At 48.0% G+C, this 16,628-nt stretch overlaps 1 protein-coding gene across 2 annotated transcripts in view; it reads right to left on the bottom strand.

The window, feature by feature from the left end:
* Positions 1-16,628, bottom strand: part of KIAA1671 (KIAA1671 ortholog) — a 159,596-nt gene that overhangs the window by 114,551 nt on the left and 28,417 nt on the right. The window contains exon 2 of one of the 2 annotated variants that reach the window (XM_072953657.1): positions 234-385. The exons of the other annotated variant lie outside the window; for it this stretch is intronic. The gene's annotated coding sequence lies outside the window, so the exon portion shown is untranslated. The remainder of the gene's footprint in view (positions 1-233; positions 386-16,628) is intronic. 2 annotated transcript variants of the gene reach the window in all.

Consider the following 16,628-nt stretch of genomic DNA (forward strand, 5'->3'; position numbering starts at 1 on the left):
AATTGGGAGGAACCGCCTGCAATGATGGGGCGGAGTTCTAAGGGTCCTGCCCCAAATCACAACTGTTCATCGTTAGAGCCAGTCCCCATGACCTCTGGGAACCCTGCTCTGGGACATGGATGTAGCCTGAACATGAGACACAGGACAAGAACAGGATGCAAAAGACAGAGAGAAAATTCCCTGGCGGAACCCGCAGGAGCCCTGCACCCCCTGGACCTTCCAGCCCCACTTACCCGAGCTGGCAGGTCCTGGCTGGGAACGCGTGACCACCGGGGGAAAGCCAGGAGTACCACGTCCCATGGCAAACCGGGCTGTCTGCACACTCCCGCGGCAGAAGCCGGCGGGGGAGGGGAGGCTCGTCCCAGCAGGCTGAGTTTCGGCAGGTCTGGGGAGACACAGGGCGACAGCCTCGGTTCCGGAGTTTTGGCAGTATGTGCACAGACGGCGCAAAAGCTTTTGAGCTCCAACTGCATCCGCTGGCATCTCCTCCAGCTTGTAAAACTCACGCCTCTCTTGGCTTTTCAGTACTGCAGCCTTACAAGACACGTGGGCATCCAGGGTGCTGAGCCACAGTAGGTGCTCAGTAAAAATCTCCCCTGTCTCTCTGATACATGATTCTTGAGCACCTGCCAGGTGCACAAGGATGAGTAAGAAATATCCCCTGCATTCAGGGAATCCAGAATCTTGTGTGAGAAACACATGCACAAGTAATGACAACCCTGGGCAATAAACCTCGTGATTTATAAAGGGGGACACGGGAGCAGAGGAAAAGGAGGGTTAACTGCCTAGAATTGGGAGTGGTGGTCCCGGAAGGCTTCCTTGGCTTAGAGGGAGGTAACTCCTGAACACTCAAGGAGCTGGCTAACTTGGGAGCCGTTTCTCCAGCACTACTGGGACACTGCACCTCTTGGAGGTCCTCAAACACCACCACAGGGCCTTTGCATATGCTGTTCCTGCTCTCTGGGATACCCCTGTCGCTACGCACAGACACAGGTTGACCCCTAAGATCACAGTTCAGATACAGCAGCCCCTCTCCAGCCCAGTACAACCTCCCTCTTAAACATCCACGGAGACCCACAGACACTCTACCAGACTCATCACAGCCATACAGTTACATTTCCTAGTGCACGACCCCTCACTTCTCATCAATGGTAAGCCCCCAGAGGGCACCGTGAATCGCCAGGAACCAGCACAGAGGCCTGGCAGCTGACAGCACCAAACACGTAATGATTGAGTGAATAAATAAACGAAGGAAGAAATATTCTCTTGGCCCTTCTAAGATTCTGAATAAGCATAGGGGTCCCGAGTGCATGGGACCTAGGACGTAAGATGCGTCAGTTCCTCTGGCTCTGGCCAGTTCTGGCACAGCCGTAGGTCAACGGCTGCTGAATGACAGAACCAAAGAGCTGTGAAGAGCTCAGCTGGATGCTGGACCTGCGGACCTCACCTGACCACAGGGAGGCGCTCCACCGCCCGGGATACCCACTGTCAGACACCTGCTGGGACTACATGAACCCGACTTGGTCACACCAGCTCATCTGCCCAAAGGTGCAAGGAAGGAATGCTTCTCTGTATAGCCACGCCTGGGAGGAACCACCGAGAGCAATGTGGCTGAATCACGATCGATGGTTCACAAATATCACCCCACTTCGAGATCCCTGAACCCATCTCAGCGGCTACACTGCAAAGGGAAGGGAAAAGGAGAAAGAAGGCTCTGGGTCCACACCCCTCTTAATCAGAACGGTGTCTCTGTTATCTGTAATCCCCTTTCTATCTTGGGCTCCCTCTTGAGTTTCCATTTAAAACGTCAGGCAGATGCCTGGTATAGAAACATGGTTGCGTGAGCGAATCAATGAATGGATGAACGAGCCAATGAACAACGCGGGGGATAAAAAGGGTTAAACCACCATCGTGGACGGCTAACTAAATATTTTGCAGTCTTTCCCAAACCTAGAAACCCCTGATTCTCACGTTTTCCTTTTAACCTGTTGTAAAATCCAAGGAAACCCGATGGAAACCTAAACCTTACTTTAAATGCATCACATACATTACGCTTAATTTGAGAAATGTTAGTCTCTTCCAAAACATTGCAGAAGCCCACTTACGCAGAGGACAGATGCTGTTTATTCTTGGGGTGGCCTCGCTCGTTCTTTTTAAATATATTAGCACGGTGGCCAAAGCCAGGTAAACAAGAGCTCCCTGAAGAAAGCAGGCATGTCAAGTGGGCACCGTGTCTGGGTTTATCGACAAATCATCCAGGAGGTCGGCATGGGTGGGGCGGGGAAGGACAGGGAGCAAGGCTGATATGGGTGGGAGGTCAGGAGGCTGCGGTGGTCCAGGAGGCAGAGGGTGTGGGGGTAGAGGTGGGGGGTGGCAATGGGTGTACCTCTGCTGTCGCTGAACCTGCCACGTCTATGGGCTTGATCTCCCCGAATTGATGTGCAAAGTTTGAAATTCCCATTTCCTGCAACTCCCTGCAGAGGAAACCATGTTCCTGGGAACTGAGTCACCAAGACCGACAGTTGCTGAAATTAGACAGGATTTCATTCAAGAGCCTTCATTCATCCGTCCTTCTGACCTTCCTTCTACGAGCCAGGCTCCGTGCTGGATGCTGGGGGCGCAGCCGTGGAGGCTCGCGGGGAATCCGAGAGGACCTCACCGGGAGAAGGCAGGAGAGGCGCTTCCATTCAGAACCCGTTTGGCAGCCTCTCTTCCCCCGATTCAGAGGCGTTGATTCATTCTAACAGCTGCTGCTGACATTTCATAATTACACTCCCTAGATCCAATCAGGGGGCCCACCGCCATTCACTCGGCCGTCTCTAAGTGCCGCTTCCTGGGAATGCCACCATCTGGTGAGGGTGTGTGAGCCAGTCCTGACACCTTCCAGCGCCTTCCGGAACGTGACCTGCGCGCCCGAATCTGCAAATCCACCCCGTGTGGCGCTCGGTGGGAAGGGCCAAGTGCATGCCCAGGTCCCCCCCGGAGAGCAGGGCTGCAGTACACACGCTTGTGCTTCGTCCACCCACAGGTCCCGGATGGAAAGGGCCCAATGTCTAATATCACCGGAGTGTGGGCATCCTCCCCCTCCAGCCCCGGGGCTGCGGCCCTAGCGCATTCATTCGTTCACTCACTCATTCATTCATTCCAACACACAATTATTGAGCACCTACTATATACCAGGCTCAGGGGACATGGCAATGAACAGAACACAAAGCAAGCCCTGTTCCCACGGAGCTGACAATCATGAAGGTGGGAACAGATGACAAACAGCATAAACACACAAGAGGCAGAGCACATCAGGTAAGTGAGTTTCCTGCTGGAGACTCCTCCAATCTCTTCCAGCAGCAGCCGAGTGATTCTCCCATACGCAGGTGCCACCATGTCACCCCGCCCTTCTCAAAGCCCATGAGCATCTCCCCACTGCCCTCTGAATGAAGATCAAACTTCCTCTCCGAGGCCCGGCAAGATCAGCACCCTCTTTGTCTCTCCAGCTTCAGCCTCATGATTGACACCTCCGCCTCTTTCTGTCTCTCACATCAGCACGTGAACCCTAGACAGGTCACAAAACTCACTATGCTCTTCCTCATCTTCATGCGTCTACACTGTCATTTCCTACCTCCTGGCCAATCTCTCTGCATTGCTTGGTTCTCAGCTCCAAGTAGCCACCTCCTCCAGGAAGCCTTCCCTGATGCCCCAGGGCGGGTTCAGGAGCCTATTCTCTGCTCTGGTACCTAACTCCTGGAGCTTCTAGCCCAGCGTTGATCCCACAGGTGGTGATTGCCTGTTTCCTGCACTAAACTGGGAGCTTCTTGCCCGGAGAGTCCTGGGTCTGGTTCACAGCTGTATCCCCCGGGTCTGATGCTGTACTGTGACATAAAGTCAGTGTGCAAAAAAATACCTCCAAGGAGAGGACCCCGGGGAGTAGAAAACAATAATATCCAATGCAGGCGTGGATGTGGGAAAACTGACACGCTCATCTCCTCCCAGGGACAATGCAAGTCATAAAAGCAATTTGCCAACATTCACTTCCAACTGATACTTTGTGAGACCCATCAAGAGTCAGACACCATACTTACTGTGTGACCCTGCACCTTCTACCTTCTCTCATTTAATATTCTCAACAATCTTGTGCTTTTCAAATTATTCCCACCACCTTTCTAGAGATGAGGAAGACAAAGCAGATCACACGCTGGTGAGGGGTAGTGAGGGGGCTGAAATCTCTTGACTACAAATCAGGTGTTTTTCCCACATATACCTCCCCCCAGAAACATTCATTTTGGACTCAGGAATCCACTTCTAAAAACGCATCCTATGGAAGCAATCTACGGGAAGAGAAAGCCAGGTACACAAAGATGTTCACTACAGCGTTATTCATCCATGGGCAGCAATAATGCACCCTGGATTTAGGGTGATAATCCTTATTTGAAAAAACACAGGACTCACAAGCCATTTGAAATGTCACAAAAGTTGCAAAAAAAAAATGTCAGCAGGTACACCAGAGCTCTGGTTCCCAGCCTGTCCACAAACGGTACATTAAACGCCTGTGATCAGAAAAGATGGGTTGGTTGCCATGGCTACAACGGCAAAAACCTAGAAATAATCCATATTCTCCACAGAAGGGGAGAGCATCTCACCACATGTAAGGGACTATTCTGCATCTCTTGAAAGTGAGGGGTGGGGGGCCTACACAGGAAAGCAGAAAGAATTTATGAGAATCGTATTGGAGGGAGGGTGGCAGATGCGATATCTTTTTGTATTCAAGGCTGTGACAATGGCAAGGACTGTTTATACAACTGGTCAAGGTCTGGAAGAGAAAAGGGACCGAGTAGGGGGAAAAAAGTGTTAAGGGACAATGAGGGGGGAAAAAAAGTGCTGGGGACCTAGGGTGGAATTGTTAAATTTTAAGATTCCCTTTTATTTTGAGATTCCTTTTTAATGTTGTTTGGGCAAACAGATTTCTTTTTATGTCTCAATACCGAAGTATCCCTGTGAGCTGGGTTCGCCCCATCAGTTCAAAATGTAGAGGTACCAAGGCTCTCTCTGGCCCACTTTCTGAGCTTTCAAAAGCGGAGACTAAAGATAACTATGATTTATTAAGCACATGCTCTATGCCACGGACTGTGTTAAGCGCTTTACAAGGATGCTTTCAGGTAGTCCCCTTAACGATCTGAAGAAGCAGGTCTTATTCTGAAGCCCGTCTTACAGGGGAGAAAACTGAAACTGAAAGAGTGATGGGACCCGCCTGGGGGCGGTGGGAGTTATGCTGATCCACACCCCTGCCCTGGTAAGGTTTCTTCCAAAGTTCACAAGGGCTTCACTACAGCAACTGTTTTTTATAGTATTCAAATGTAAAGGACACTTCACACCCATGAGAGTAGCTATCATTAAAAAAAAAAAATCAGCGTTGTTGAGGATGTGGAAAACTGGAACCTCTTGGTGGGAATGTAAAATGGTGCAACTGCCCAGGAAAACTGTATGGTGGAGCCTTAAAAACTAAATACAGAATTACCATGTGACCCAGTGATCCCACTCAGTTACATACCCACAAGTACTGAGAGCAGGGGTCAGACAGATACTTGCCCACCAGTGTTCAAAGCAACATCATTCAGAGCAGTCAATAGGGGGAAACAATCCAAATGTCTATTGATGGATGAAGAGATAAACAAAATACAGATAAACAATGGGATATTATTCAAGCCTTACAGAGGAAGGAAACTGACACATACAAAATGGATGAATCTTGAGGACCTGATGCTAAGTGAAACAGGACAGACACAGAAGGATTCCACTTATATGAAGTACCCAGAGTAGTCAAATTCATAGAGACAGAAGTAGAACAGTGGTTGCCAAGGGCTGGAGGGTGAAGAGAATGGGGCTTTATTGTTTAATGAGTATGGAGTTTCAGATGAGATGATTTAAAAAAAAATTCTGGAGATGGATGGTGGTGATGGTTGAGTAACAGTGTGAATGGACTTCATGCTACTCTAGTGCACACTTAAAAATAGTAAGGTGATAAATTTTATGCTGTGTGTATTTTACCACAATAAAAAAAGAAGGCAAGAAACTAAAAACAAATATAAAGGAAACCTAATGCTTAAGCTCTAATTACCATGTGATTCAGCTCACTGGGACCCGTGTCCTTTAGGCAAATCTCCATTAAAAGCCCTCGTGGTCCACACTGGGCTATGCCCCAATCCGTACCAGAAATGCAGTGGGAAGCAAAGGAGACCCTGTTCCTGATCACAACAGGTGACACAGTCTAGTGGAGGGGGAAGAAATGAAACACCATAAAATTTGGGGAGTGCCCTGATGGGGGCAGAAAGTGAGGCTGTAAAAGCACAAAGGAGGAGTAGTCAGGGATGCCTTCCTGGAAGAAGTGGCATCTCAACTGAGATTGGTAGGAGTCAGCCAAGCAGAGGAGGAGGTTGGATCCAGCAGGGGGAACAGCATGTGCAAAGGCCCAAAGGTACAGGAGAAACACAGTCTTATACTGTGAGCTTGTTCATCTATGCTCCTTGAGACAACATGGAGCTATGTTGGTGAAAAGTCTGAGAGGCAGAACTTCATAAAAATTGGGCACTTTTTTCAATCTGAGTCAGAGTCACACTGGAAGGTACAAAACACTGCTCTGAGAATCAGAACTGGATGGTTTTAGTCAAGGTGACCACACATTCTAGTTTACCTGGGACAGAACACATTTGTTCCCAAAAGTACCCAAGTTTGGACAACAAATTATTCTGTCATCCTATTTCTTTTAAATTGTGGTAGAAATCAATAACATGAAATTCATCATTTCAACCATTTCAAAGCGTGCAGCCAGTGGCATTTAGTAAATTCACAGTGTTGTGCAACCATGGTCACTATCCAGTTCCAAACCATTTTCATCACCCCGAAGGAAATCCTGTACCCATTCAGTCACTTCCCTCCCTGCCTCCCCCAGCCTCTGGCAACCAGCACGCTGCTTTCTGTCTCTGTGGATGTGCCATTTCATAGACGTGGACTCACCCAGTATCTCTCACCCTAGTTTTGGTCTCAGTTCCTCCACCAACTTGCAGTGAGAGCTTGGACAAGTCCCTGCTTTGCTCTGGACCTCAGTTTCACCACTCGTGAAAGAAGAGGTCGCTAAATCCCCGTGGTTTTAAAGATTCTGTGATTCTGACTTGGCCCAACCCCAGGATGTATCAGGTCTGTATTATGCAACTCATCCCCGGAGAAGCCCAACTTTCTGGGCGCTGAGACGTATGTCCTATGTCCCCTGGTTTCCCCCCGATTCCTTCCAAACAACTGGCCGTCAATAAAGGATTGTTGGGGGACTAAATAAAATTCTCATTCCCTGTGGACAGAAGCAGTGACAGCTGAGGTTCCCACCGAGTGTGCGTGATTTCTGTAAGAACCACCTTACAGCGTAGCCATGACTTCTGTGTCAGTTTCAAGTCGGAATGAATTAAGAGTTCAGCGCATCTGACGTTCCAGACTCTGGAAAACCGAGGAACAGTCTGAGGGGGCTTTTCCCAAACTGGCTCCAGACCACCAGATGTGGGAGGGTCACATTCACGCCTGTGAAAAAGGTTTTGTAGTTTATAGAAAGGGTTTGGGAAATGCTGGGTTCAACAGTGTGTTGTCCTTCCGGCAAGGCTTTTCGGAGACTTTGGCGTGCTAATTCGCATTTTTGACACTCTAAAGCATAATCCAAACTGCTTCACCCTAGCACCCCTTGTCCAGGTGCAACTGCTGATCTGGAGAAAGAATGATCTTCTTGCCTTTATTTAAACATCCGCCTTTTCAGTTTTCATTGGCCTGTTCCTTCCTACTATTTGTGCTATTTCTGGACTGGCTACAGCACTCACTGAAACCATTAATCAAGCAGCTTTTTTTGGTTTGTTTTTGTCTAGATCAAGGATGGGCGGACTGCAGTCTGCAGGCCACATCCGGCCCACTGCCTGCTCTTGTAAATAAAGTTTTATTGGTACACAGACCCGCCCACTCATTTACATGTTACCTGTGGCTTCTTCCCAGGTACGAAGGCAGACCTGAGTGCTTGCCAGAAAGCCCAAAATATTTACTCTTGGGCTCTTTACAGAAAGAATTTGTGACACCCCTGTGCTAGATTGCAGAGACCTCAGTCCCCTGAGAGACTGGACTCCCCCAAGGATGTGACATTTCCCTCTCTACAATATCCAAAGCTCTCGCACTATTCTGGCGGAGACCCACCCCTTCACTAGATCTCTTCAGGCTCTCCACACAATCATTACAGGAAAATTCAAAAACACAGATGAGCAAAATGTTTTTAAAGAATCCTAAATCCCACCACCCAGGGTCAACAGCCGTTATGAGCGTTCTGATGCCCATCAATCTGGCCATTGAATATAAATGGGAACTTTTTGTCAAAACTAAAATGGAATCAGGTCATGCGCGCTATTTAGGAACTTGCTTTTTTGGTTTGCTTGTTTAATTTCAAAACATGTCATAAACAACTTTCCCATCAATAGCTGTGCAAGCTCTAAAGCTGTTTCTCAAGCTTCTGTAGTTTCATTATGTGGCTATTACATCATTAGGTAAGCCATTCCCGCACTATTGTATCCTTAGGTTGTTTCCAATCACTGACTATTAAAACCAACACTGCAATGAACGCCCACATGCAAATAACGTTCCCAAGATAAATTCTGCCTAAAAGTGGGCTTTTTTTTTTTTAGAGCTGTTGAAATATGCAGAATGGACCTTTATACCTAAGGGAAACACATCCCATGCTGACAACTCAAAGCTTAGAGTTCTTAACCTCTGCCCTGGGGCGCAAACCCAATAAAGATGTATAATGAGCAATAAACCAGGACTCCCAGCTGGCTGTGTCCTCGCAGGCGCTTCACTGGTTCTCATTTATGGCTGGACCATCACAAACTTGACTGTGACGTCTGCAAGGGCAATTAGAACAGCTCATGGGGAGAGGTGAATCTGGGCCCAGCCCAGAGGCTGTGTCCAGCCTGGCGTTGGAAGAGCGAGAAGGAAGGAAGACACACTCCGGAAATGACATTCACAGCAGAGGAAAGGCAACCTCAGGACTCAATTCCTCAAGACGCCCAGCACAATACGGGGCTCAGAAAAATGTGAGCACAGGACTCTCTCCCCTTAGGAAGCCTGAGAGATGCATACAGCATTTCAGAAAAATAAATAATTCTCTCCGAGCACAAGTATATTTCTGGAGGAATTAGCTTATTTTGGCCCAAGAACTGCCTTATGCTCAAACTCAAACCCTGGGAAGTTCTGATCATGTCACTCCCGGCTCCAAAATAAATGAAGTCCCTGGGACTGTCTCTGCTTGGTGCCACTATGACTTTAACACCAACACTATCTGCTAATCTTCCAGTTTAAGAAAGAAGAAACAGCCCCAAGCTCAGACCATCAGCTGCAGCAGCAGATTTTAAAATATAATTTTATGTTCATTATATTTAATTTTACTGTTATTTTCAATTTAAGACAAGTGACACTGGTTTGCTGTTCACATCAGAGATTTTCATAAAGGTTTTTTAAAATTTTTATTTAACTTTCAGAAAAAGTGAAGAATTTTTTAATAAAATAATGGTACAAGGGGTTATGTAGAAATGGCAAAAGCCCATGAGACTGGAATTCACCAGTAAAGTGGAAAGAACGTGGCACTGGAGTCAAAAACAGGCAGTTACAGTTTGTGGTGCTTCCTCCCTATCTTCCTGCCTGGAACAAAGATGTGATGCCTGGAGCCAAGGCAATCATCGTGGGACCGTGGGATCACAAGCGATACTTTAAGGATAGTGGCGTGGAAAAGGCCTTGATGACACAGCTGAGCCACTGCACTAACTACACTGTTCTCTGGATTTTCATTGTTATCAATGCTACGTAAAAAATAATGATGTATTGTTTAAGCCATTGTTAGTTATGGTTTCTGTTACATAGAGACAAAAGTATGGACAGATGTCTTCTGAGGAAACAGTGAATGTCGTGGCTTTGACAAGCCACTTTACCCCTGAAAGCTCGGCTTCTTCATGGATAAATTAAGTTCCATGATACCTACCTCAGCGGCTTCTGAGAATTAAATGAGATGGTGCATGTAAAACACCATCAGTATACTTGGCACACAATAGGTTCCTGCAAAGGCATGATGAATAAATGAGCAAATAAACAAAGAGACCATGAAGCCTGGTGCAGGGATTTGTGCATTGGTGGGATTTTTTTTTTAAGCTAAATTTAAAGGAATAGCTAGCTCTCTGATGAAGGAATTTGGGAGAGACAGTGTGATTCAGGGGACTCCAGCCTGCCCACTCTCAAACTGTACCCTGGTTGCATAGCTGGGGAGAGAGGAAGGAAGGTGATGGTTAAGTTGGTACCGCTCGCAAGGCTGGCCTAAGATCTAGTATCAGTTTGTTGTCTACACAAGTTTCGATTAAAACCAGCGGGAGGTAGCAAAGAATGTAACATCTTCAAACCAGGTGCAGGAGAAAAGCCTCAAAGGGATGGTCAAGATTGAACCCTGTCCCAGGGACGTAAATAGCATCAGGCCCATCCCTGACTGCTGCACCCACCCCACTCCACCCAGCCATTCCCGTCCAGGGTGCCACCCATGGCAATAAACCTGCCGTGACGGCCGACATGTCCGCTCCTGGTTTTCCCAGGAGGGTAACTGTGCCTCCCACACCCTCCAGGCAGCCAGCTCCTCCTGGATCCGCTTCCCGGCACCCCTGTAAACCTGTCAGGGCCTGGCACGGCCAGCCTCAGGGCACGACAGACAGGCCCTGCGCCTGGCACGGAACCCAGGCCTCTGTGGAGCTGGAGAAATATACCTGGCCCAGTTGCCAAAGAGAGAACCCAATGAACCATCCCAGGTTTGTTCAATTGCTTTGTGCTCGGACCTATTAAGTGCTGGACCCTGGGAAAGCTATGTATTAATCATTACCGTCATCAGGTCACTAACACTAATTGAGCGCTGATTTTTGTGCCAGATGGCGCGTTAAACGAATTTCCCCACTTAATCCACCCTCAGGACGGGGGGTCGGTTTGCTTGATCGCGCCCACTTGATGGATGAGGACAGCAAGGCCAAAGAGGTTTAGCAGTTTTCCCAGGGGATGGAGCCGGGCTTTGAACTCAGGCAGCCTCACTCCCAATGCCACCCTGTTAATCCTGGCGGCGTCAACAGCTGCTGGGTGACGTGCCACCCCTGTGCTGGGCACAGTGCCAAGGGCTCTACGTGTGCAATTGCTGTGAACCTCCTCTACGACCTCCTGGGGCTGATGGTGTTTATTGTCCCCAGTCTACAGACAGGTAAACTGAGGTTTCGAAAGGCCAAGTGATTTGCTGAGGTCAATGTCTTAGTAAGTTAGCAGATCTGGGATTGCACTCAGGCTCTCGGACTCCAGAGGGTATGCACGTTGCCATTTTATCATTCACGGGAACTATTCGGCTCAGAGTGGGTTTTCGGGCCAGTTTTGGGGGCAGAACATCCTTGTCTCTGAAGCATAGTCTAGTGGGGGAGGCTGACAGGGCTGCAGCCATGACCTCGGACAGTGACCACAGCAGTGGGTGAGATGGAGGTGCACGGGAGGAAGAGCTCACAGTAGGCAGAGTAACACCCCCCAGGATGTCCAGGTCCTAACCCCTAAAATCTGTGACTCTGTTCCCTCATCTTTGCTGATGTGACTGAGGGAAGGCTCTTCAGATGTGAAGATTCTCCTGGATTATCTGGACGGGCCGGATGTCATCACAAGGTTCCTTATGAAAGGACTGGCAAGAGGGTCAGAATCAGAGAGAGAAAATGTGATGAAGGAAACAGAGATTAGGGTGATGCGGGGCCACAAGCCAAGGGTATGCAGCAGCCTCTGGAAGCTGAAAAAGGCAAGGAAATGGATTCTCCCCTAGAACCCCCAGGAAGAACACCCCCCAGCCAGCCTCTATTAGACTTCTGACCTCCAGAACTGTAAGGTAATGAACTCATATTGCTTAAGTCAATAAATTGTGGTGATTCATTACAGTGGCAAAAGGAAACTCACACAGAGCTTAAATTGGCTGGGGAGAAAGGAAGGGAGGGCTGCCTGGAGGAGGCAGCATGGAGTTGAATCGCTGCCTGAATAACCCTAAAGCTCAGGCCTCTCTGAAGTTCTTTGGGTTAGTCCCCCCAGGGCCACCAAGGAATCTTTAACAGCATTAAATCCTACCGGGTAGGTCCTGGCACTGCATTTTTCCAGGGAGCTACTAAAACTTAAATGTCAATTGACTAAAATTAAATACAACTTTAAATTCCATGCCTCAGTCACAGCAGCCCCACTTTAAGTGCTCAGGAGACAGGAGAGGCTGGACGGTGCAGACAGTTCTACCGGACAGCACTGTATAGTCCCAATACACAGATGTGCAAACTGAGGCTCAGAGAGAGGGAGTCATGGGGGCAGGAAGGGACAAGCTGGTGCCCAACCCTCGGATCTTCTAAATTCATCCTCAACCTTCTCAACACTTAGAAGGCATGGGCCACAGGGCTGGTTGCCCCAGGTTCAACTTTATTTAACTGAGCCGAGAATCAGTCTCCCATTGTAACGAGTCATGACCGTTAGCACTGCAGAGGATAGTTTATTTTGACGTCTTTGTCCCACTGCCTTAAATGCCGGGTGAGTGGTGAGGTCGGTAGAGAAGAGGCTTTAATGAAAGGTTCTGCTTAGCAGAGGCTCCAGCCAGTGCACGGAGCACCTGTGGTTTAAACTCAGGAGCGCCACCTGTCCAGGTGATCAACCGATGTCCCTCTGACGCCTAAATCCATCATCTTTATTAACTGGCATAAGAAAACCTCCATCCATGGGACCAGAATCGCACCCTAACTACACCAGGATATCACAGTTCAATTTCTAAGGCAACCTCTGCCACTTACAAGGATATAAGAGACTCCCTGAGTGATACACGAGCGATCATAATCAACTCTTTCACACTTTTAGCTAGAGGCCGTGACACAGAGTTTTGGGGGGAAAAATACAAATAGAAGTAAGTTTCAAATTTATTCCCTGGGGGTGGTGGCCAGGGAAATGGGTACACTGAGGGGCAGAGATGAGAAGGAGATCTCTCACTGTTTACACTTCGGTAACTTTGCTTTTTGAGACTTGCAAATGACCTGACCAAATAAATCAGTAAAAGTTAAATTTTAAAATGTTAGTGGGGAAGGGTACTAGCTCGGTGGTAGACAGCGTGCTTAGCACACATGAGGTCCTAGGTTCAATCTCCCATACCTCCATCAAAAAAAAAAAAAATCACATAAAACGTTAGGTACGATATGGACCAGTAAGACCCCAGTTCTTGTTATAACACAGACGCACATGGACGGGTCTATAAATATAAATGGGTGCTTAGAGAAAGCATTAGAAGAAAACGTAAGAAATGTTCAGAAAGGCTAGTTCTCAGTGCAGGGAGATGAAACTGCAGGGGATTTGAATCTTCTTTTTGCTTACTTATAATCCCAAAATTTCACACAATATTAATAACAACAGGAACAGTTTCTACTTATTGAACATGTCGCTGGTTTCCACGTGAAACACGTCAGAGGCAAAGACTCATTTCTCCCGGCAACCTCCGAAGGAGGTAGTGTTTTACTCCCATTTTACAGATGAGGAAACTGAGGCTCAGAGACACGAAGCCCACCCTCTTGGTTCCTCTGCTGGGTTGACTTCTGATAAAATGAATATGCTCATAACAGAAAAAAAAAGTTTTAAAAATGCTAAGTAAGTGAAAGCACGAAGTGAAACAGACTAAATTTCTGAAAATAATACGAATTATTATTTTCAGTGCTGGCCACTGAAGACGCCTGCGATTCTCGGCTTGGTTTCTGGCCATGGGAGCATTTGGCCAGCATGTAGCACAGGCGGTCAATGCCAGAGGGTCAATGCTGTGTAGCTTGCCCTCCACTATAGACTGATGACAACTGGTGTATCAATACCTCAGCTCCCTCCCTCTCTGGGGGGAAACTCTGAGGCACACATTCTGCACTGTCTTGATAACACACCCTATTATTAGCTCCTGCTTCCCTGTCTCACCTCCACACTCGCCCGACAGAACTTCCTGTAAGTGCTTATAGTGAGGTAAAACCATAAAGCTTCCAGAGAAAAACATGGGATAAACTGATCTTAAATAAAATGAAGTAAAACTTCTGTTCATCAGAAGACACGACTAAGAGAATGAAAAGGCAAGACATGGACTGGGATAAAATATTGCACATACAAATGAGATAATATACAGTATTTCATCTATATAATTATAAATATAATTTACATTATATGAAATATATCATATATACATGTGCACATGTGCATACACACATATATATATACTTCACAAAGGATTCTATCTAAAATACATGAAGAACTCTAAACAAATACAAAAAAAGACAATCTGGTTTTTTGTCTGGTTTTTTTAGGGACAAAAGACTTAAACAGGCACTTCACACACACAGAAAAAAATTCTCCAAATGATTAATAAGGACATGAAAGGATGCTCGACTTCACTGGTCATCCGGAAAACACAAATTAAAATCACAGTGAGATACTACCCCACGTCTCCAAGGGCCAAAACGACGGAGAAGGACGTCAGCAAAGGCTGACGAGGACGTGGGAGTGTGGCTGGGTTTACGTTGGCACAAACGCTTCGAATAACTGTTTGGCAGGACTCACTCAAGCTGACCTACATCTCACTCATGACCCAGCAATTCCACTCCTGAGTTTTTACCCAACAGAAACGAGCACTCGGGTCCACAAAAGATGTGGACATCAATGTCCACAGTGGCTTCATCCGTAACAGCCAGAACCTGGAAACCACTTAAGTGTCCACCCGCAGTAGCCTGGATAAACTGCAGCACATTCACATGGTGGGGTATACAACACAGCCATAGCCCTGCCCACACCAAACTACTGCGACATGCAAACACACGGAAAAGTACATAGATGTTACGGTGAGCAAGAAAGCAGGACCCAAAATTACACATACTGTAAAAGTGCAATAATACAAGGTTCACGAAATAGGCAAAACTACTGAATGGAAGAAGGTAGGTCGGTTTGGGGAGTGTTGACTTAAGTGGGCTATAATGAAGCTTTCTGGGGACCTCGAAATGTTCTGTGTCGTGATATGAGTGGTGGTTACAAGCTGTGTCCATATGTAAACATGCCTCCGATGTACACTTAAGATTTGTGTACTTTATGTAAATTATGCCTAAGAAAACAAAACCTCAAACTTCCAGTGGCCTCCAGGTGCTTATGAGATGAAGCCACGCCCTTCGCCATAGCCCTGCCCACCCCGGGGCCTCCTCTCTTACCAAGTCGTGCCCCCCAGCCCCCACCCCGCCTCTTCTCCTGGCTCCACTCATCCTGGAGATCTCGGTTTGCTGTGACAGAGAGGCAGTCAGGAACTGTAAGAATTCCACCCTTGGATGGGAAAGAGACCTGCAGGGAAATGCCAGGCATTTCTGTTTTTCCTGAGTGATGTCAGTACCCACGTGTGCTCATGCAGCAAAAGCTCCCTGATGAGATGCTTCTTCCTCCAGGAAGCCTTCCCAGACCCCTGCCCCCGACCTGAGGACCCGAGGTTCCCACAACTCGCTGCTTCTTTGTGACACTGATCCTACTGTTTTAAGCCGGTTAACTTGACTGTCTTGCTCTCTGAGGGCTGGAGTGAAAAAACGTGGCAAAAGCTTAATCTGGATGGGGGGGCGGGGAGGAGCAACGAGCAGATCTGAGGCCACCCATGAAAGTGCATTTGGGGCTCTCCCAGAATCATCTTCCTCTCCCTGCCTCGCCTGCACTCTGATCCGATTTCCTGAGTGGGAGAGGGTGGAGTTACCACCTGCCTGCCAGGAGCCTTGCTGAGTCCCCCAGTCCTGGGGGGAGGGCATCTCACATGTCATCATCCTCCATCCTGTGCATCCAGGTGAGAACTGCTGGCTCTAAGGCAGGGAGAGGGAACAGCAGGGAGAGCTGCTTTGAGATCGGCACCTGGCAAGTGGGCACCTGAGTCAGAAGACAGCTTTGAGTAGCAGCTCACAGCACGCAGACTCGAACGCAAATCCTGCCTTTGTGAGCTTGGGCACGTGTTTAGTCTTAGTCTCAGTTTCCTCACCTGTCAAGTGGGTTTATAATCCTACCTACTCTCAAAAGTAGCCAAGAGATTTGCTAAGGACATAAAAGCACTTGGCAATGGTTATTTGTTGGTTCTGTTTTTACTGGTCTCCTACTATGTGCCACGCATTGTACATAGGAGCCAGGATGCAGCTGTGAACAAGGCAGAGCTTTCTTGTGGGTAGCAAGGGAGACATGACGCTTACACAAGACAGGATTCTACAAGCACACAGTAGGTGTGTTCCCTACATCTGAGAGTCTGTCCTCCACTAAAAGCCCAGACCCTACAGCCACAACGTGGACCCAGCAAGTTAAGACTCTTGTCTCCTGGCAGAGGCCTGGGCATGGCCATCCTCAAAGCTTCCAGCTCTTTAGGGGCCAGTCTCAGCTCCGGCAGGGTCCAAGCCCCAGCCCCTAGCCCCACCCACCGCTGGCAACATCCCTAAACCCCAGAGACAACCTCTCGCGAGATTAGTTGCAGGCGTGGTCGGTTAATTTCAAGGGCGGTGGCCGCCAGCGCAGGCATG

Source organism: Vicugna pacos, chromosome 32 (genome assembly GCF_048564905.1).
Source record: "Vicugna pacos chromosome 32, VicPac4, whole genome shotgun sequence".
NCBI classification, from domain to species: domain Eukaryota; kingdom Metazoa; phylum Chordata; class Mammalia; order Artiodactyla; family Camelidae; genus Vicugna; species Vicugna pacos.